Source organism: Ranitomeya imitator, chromosome 6 (genome assembly GCF_032444005.1).
Source record: "Ranitomeya imitator isolate aRanImi1 chromosome 6, aRanImi1.pri, whole genome shotgun sequence".
Taxonomy (NCBI): domain Eukaryota; kingdom Metazoa; phylum Chordata; class Amphibia; order Anura; family Dendrobatidae; genus Ranitomeya; species Ranitomeya imitator.
This window is the reverse complement of record NC_091287.1, coordinates 386,542,404-386,548,403: the sequence shown is the minus strand read 5'-3', so window position 1 is coordinate 386,548,403 and position 6,000 is coordinate 386,542,404.

Here is a 6,000-nt window from a genome sequence, read left to right as displayed (position 1 = left end):
CATCCCCACAGTCAGTTATACCTCCCATCCACGCTCTATCACAAATTTCCGTAACCTCTCTAACCTTATACCCATTTGCCCGGCCCCCACTTCCCCAGTCCCACTGACAGGAGCTCTATGGCATGCTCCCTCTGTCTGCAACAAGCTTTCCTACATCCATAATCTTTTTATTACTAACAATCTTTCCTTCTTCGCCATCACCAAAACCTGGCTCACCCCTTCTAACCCAGCCTCTCCTGCTGCACTTTAGTATGGTGGCTTCCAACTTTCTCACACACACCGCCCCAGCAGCAAGCATGGCGGAGGAGTTGGTTTTCTCCTGTCAGATAACTGCTCCTTCACCCAGATCCCACTGCCACACTCTGTTACCCTCCCTTCCTTTGAGGTGCACTCTGTGCGCATCTACTCCTTCTCCAACCTCCAACTGGCTGTCATTTACCGCCCCCCTGGGTCAGCCACCACCTTCTTTGACCACTTCACAACCTGGCTACTTCATTTCCTTTCTGCGAACATCCCCACTATCATCATGGGCGACTTCAACATACCCATTGACACTTCCCTCTCAGCTGCCACTAAACCTCTATCTCTCACTTCCTCCTTTGGCCTCACTCAATGGTCTTCTGCAGCCACTCTTAAAGATGGTCATACACTGGACCTCATCTTCACCCGCCTCTGCTCCCTATCTAACCTCTCTAACTCACCTCTTCCTCTTTCTGACAACAATCTACTTACATTCTGTTCCCTCTCCACTCCTTGTCTACAATCCACACCCCACAAACTTACACACCCTCGCAGAAATCTTAAACCCTTGATGTACACTCACTCTCTGAATCCCTCCTCCCTCTGACAGGCATAAGTTCCCTACACAATGTGGATGATGCTGCTGCTCTATATAACACCACAATAGCTGTATCTTTGGAATCTCTTGCCCCTCTCACACATACCAAAGCTTGCAAAATCAACAGACAGCCCTGGCACACCAGCATGGCCAAAGAACTGAGGCGAGCTTCCAGGGCTGCTGAGCGGAGATGGAAAAGATCCCACTCCAACGAGCACTTCATTACATTCAAACAGTCCCTCACTACTTTCAAGACCTCACTCACCACAGCAAAACAAACCTACTTTTCATCTCTCATATCCTCCCTGTCTCATGACCCTAAACAGATATTCAACACCTTCAATTCTCTCATCCGTCCCCCAGCACCCCCCTCCCCACTCATCTCAGCTGAAGTCTTTGCCTCATTTTTCAAGGCGAAGATTGATAACATCAGAGACAGTTTTAGTCGACAACCCCCAGAGCCCTTCCAAATACCCAGCCCTCCACCTCCAAAACCAACTTCTCCACCATTACAGATCGACTCTCCACTCTACTGTCAAGATCACATCTCACCACCTGTGCACTTGACCCGATCCCTTCCCACTTCATCCCAAACCACGCCACAGTCTTCATCCCAACCCTATTCCATCTCTTTAACCTATCACTAACAACTGGTGTTTTCCCCTCAAGCTTTAAACATGCCTCAATCACACCTATCCTCAAAAAGCCCTCTCTTGACCCATCCTCTGTATGTAGCTATAGCCCTATATCACTTCTCCCCTATGCCTCAAAACTACTGGAACAACACGTCCATCTTGAACTTTCCTCCCATCTATCTTCCTGCTCCCTCTTCGACTGCTTACAATCAGGCTTCTGGTCACACCACTCCACTGAAACTGCCCTAAGGTCGCCAATGACCTATTAACCGCCAAGAGCAAGCGATACTACTCTATCCTCCTCCTCCTGGACCTGTCCTCTTCCTTTGACACAGTGGACCATTCCCTGTTGCTGTGGACCCTCTCATCCCTTGGCATCACAGACTTGGCCCTATCCTGAATCTCGTCATACCTAACTGACCGGACATTCAGTGTATCCCACTCACACACCACCTCCTCACCTCGCCCGCTATCTGTCGGAGTCCCGCAAGGTTCAGTTCTAGGGCCCCTGCTCTTCTCCATTTACACTTTTGACCTGGGACAGCTCATAGAATCTCACGGTTTTCAGTATCATCTCTATGCTGATGACACACAGATCTACATCTCTGGACCAGATATCACCCCCCTACTAACCAGAATCCCTCAATGTATATCCGCTATTTCCTCCTTCTTCTCCGCTAGATATCTAAAACTTAACATGGACAAAATAAAATTAATAGTCTTTCCCCTTCTCACACGACCCCCCCAGCGAACCTATCAAGCTCGCTGTCTCAGGGTAATCCTTGACACTGATCTCTCCTTCAAACCACATATCCAAGCCCTTTCCACTTCCACTTCCTGCCGCCTTCAACTCAAAAATATTTTGTATTATACGGGCATGCAATCAAATTTAAGTACCAGAAACTACTATAACAAAATCTGAAAAAAATAAAGTGTTTCAAACCCACTCAGCTTTTTTAATATTTATTTAGTGTTTTAGATTAACATTATAAAATGTTTTCTTGTAAGCGGTTTATTTTCAAGTCCGTAGCTAAGGGCCACGGACTTAGGGAAGGAATTAATTTGAAGCATATACTTAATCCAGCAGGTGGTTGAGGTACAATATATGGTTAGGATTCAGAAAATGTAGCTACGTAATAACAGATGGAAACTAAAATTGATTTCACCTGCAGATGAAGGAGTTAATCCTCAACATCAAGTAAACTTTATTTCTAAATTAATCATAATAGATAAACTTTCTATAACAAAACATCTAAATAAAAATCACATTTAGGGGAACTTTATACCTAACATTACATACTACATGATAGAATATATGGTGCTTCAACCTGGGCTCAATAATAAATGTTTTGTCTAGGTTCAGTTCAAAGACACCAAAAATGTGGCAACATCTGCTCTAACTATAGAGTTTGGGTCTCCACCGATTCGGAAGGTTCGGACATACTATTGGTGGAACCTGTGTAGCCACACGACGGCCCAAGAGGTAAGGAGGCCCACATCTACCTCCAAATGGCTGGAATTGTGCATTATGATGAACTGTTTGACTGCTAATAGCCCATATATGGTTCTTCTGTGTTAACTACTGCACCTCTCTTTTTTCTACAAGTATTTTTCCTACAAGTGCTCTCTTCTCCCATTTTTTTAAGAAATATATGGTTGATTCAGCACTATGACAGTTAACACTTACTATTTGTTCTGCAAACCCACCTCGCCCCTGAGTCTAAAAACTTGCTACCTGACAAAGTTAAAGGGGTGAATTTTTCATTCCCTCTATGCAAGATTATTTGCACCAAAAATCAAAACATAAAATTTTAAAGAAATTAACAAAAGGAGCAAGGCCAAATGTTGTACAAATTTAGCATTGCGTAAAAATTGTGTAATATGTTCTTTACTGCTGGAGCAAATTTTATTAAATTAAATGAAAAAGTTATGGCTCTGGGAAATGGGAGCAAAAAACAGAAATGTAAAAATGAAAAAGGGCTCCATCTCAAAGGGGTTAACAACAGCCAGATTGTCAGACATGACTCAGTGGTTCAGCCTAGTTAAATTGAAACTGTGCCTACAATAAAGGTAAAATTTAGTTGGCAGTGGCATGCCATGCCTTGCCATTCCACATTGCAGACCATAGCAACAAGACTGTCAAACTTTACTCATCTCTACTCTGGCTACAGCCAGGGGTTTACGGCGACTGCGGCGAAGCCTGTCCGGGAGGAGAGCTGGAAAGCCCACCTACTCCAGCACATAGTTCAGCTGAATGTGTGTCTGAGGCTGCACATTCAGCTGAACTGTATTGCGGTGCAGAAACCCACCAGGTCCCTGAAGTGAAATGCACACGGCCGGTCAGACAGAGGCCAGCAGCTATGCTGAAGTCAGCTGTCAGCTACAGAAGAAAACAGTGTGCAGAGTGGGAGTGTGGGAAGGTAAGTAGAATAGTTTATTTTTGTTTATGCATTAAACAGCGGCAGAACAGGGGACTTATGCACCAGGATGGGCCCAGGATGGATGACATATCTACCAGAATGGGCCCAGGATGGAAAACATACAGTGGGTATGGAAAGTATTCAGGACCAATTTAAATTTTTCAATCTTTGTTTCATTGCAGCCATTTGGTAAATTCCAAAAAGTTCATTTTTTTCTCATTAACCTCTTTCTACCATTGGACATACTATTCTGTCCATGTGGGGTGGGCCCTACTTCCCATGGACAGAATAGTACCTCCAATGCGATGAGCTGCACTCATGGGGGAGTGCGGCCAGGTGTCAGCTGACTATTGCTGTTGACATCCGGCACTATGTGCCAGGAGCATTCACGGACCGCTCCTGGCACATTAACCCCGGAAAGCTGCGATCAAAGATGATTGCAGCATTCCAGCAGCATAGGGAAACATCATGCAGGGAGGGGTTTGCTTCCCTGAGACCCTCGGAGCAACGCTGCAGGCCCAGATCCAAAATGGCCATGGGGGGCCTTCTGGGTCCTGCAGGGAGGTGGCTTTCAAGCGCCTGTTCAGTGCAGGCACTGGGAAGCCTCCCTGCAGTGCCTGTCAGATTGCTGGGGCAATGTAAAAAAGTAAAAAAAAAAACATTTACATGTGTAAAAAAAAAATTCCTAAAGAAAAAAAATATTGTTCCAATAAATACATTTCTTTACCTAAATAAAAAAACAATAAAGTACACATATTTAGTATCGCCACATTCGTAACGACCCGACCTATAAAACTGTCCCACTAGTTAACCCCTTCAGTGATCACCGTAAAAAAAGGCAAAAAACCACGCTTTATTATCATACCGCCACACAAAAAGTGGAATAACACGCAATCAAAAAGACGGATATAAATAACCATGGTACCGCTGAAAATGTCATCTTGTCCCGCAAAAATTGAGCTGCCATACAGCGTCAACGAAAAAATAAAAAAGTTACAGTCCTCAGAATAAAGCGATGCAAAAATGATTATTTTTTATATAAAATAGTTTTTATAATATAAAAGCGCCAAAACATAAAAAAAATTTAAATGAGGTATCGCTGTAATCGTTCTGACCCGAAGAATAAAACTGCTTTATCAATTTTACCAAACGCGGAATGGTATAAGCGCACCCCCAAAAGAAAGTCATAAATAGCTGATTTTTGTTCATTCTACCTCACAAAAGTTGGAATAAAAAGCGATCAAAGGATGTCACAAGCCCGAAAATGGTACCAGTAAAAACGTCAACTCGCCCCGCAAAAAACAAGACCTCACATGACTCTGTGGACCAAAATATAGAAAAATTATAGCTCTCAAAATGTGGAGACACAAAAACTATTTTTTTGCAATAAAAAGCGTCTTTTAGTGTGTGACGGTTGCCAATCATAAAAATCCGCTAAAAACCAGCTATAAAAGTAAATCAAACCCCCCATCATCACCCCCTTAGTTAGTGAAAAATAATAAAAATGTAAAAAATTTATTTATTTCCATTTTCCCATTAGGGTTAGGGTTAAGGTTGGGGCTAAAGTTAGGGTTAGGGTTGGGGCTAAATTTAGGGTTAGGGTTGGGGCTAAAGTTAGGGTTTGGATTACATTTACGGTTGGGATTAAGGTTGGGATTAGGGTTAGGGTTGGGATTAGGATTAGGGGTGTGTTTGGGTTAGGGTTTCAGTTATAATTGGGGGGTTTCCACTGTTAAGGCACATCAAGGGCTCTCCAAACGCGACATGGTGTTTGATCTCAATTCCAGCCATTTCTGCGATGAAAAAGTAAAACGGTGCTCCTTCCCTTCCGAGCTCTCGCATGCGCCCAAATGGTGGTTCCCCCCATATATGGGGTATCAGTGTACTCAGGAACAATTGGACAACAACAATTTCCCCTGCTACCCTTGGGAAAATACAAAACTGGGGGATAAAAAATAATTTGAGTGGGAAAAAAATGATTTTTTCTTTTCACGGCTCTGCGTTATAAACTGTAATGAAACACTTGGGGGTTCAAAGTTCTCACAACAAATCTAGAGAAGTTCCTTGGGGGGTCTAGTATCCAATATGGGGTCACCTGTGGGGGGTT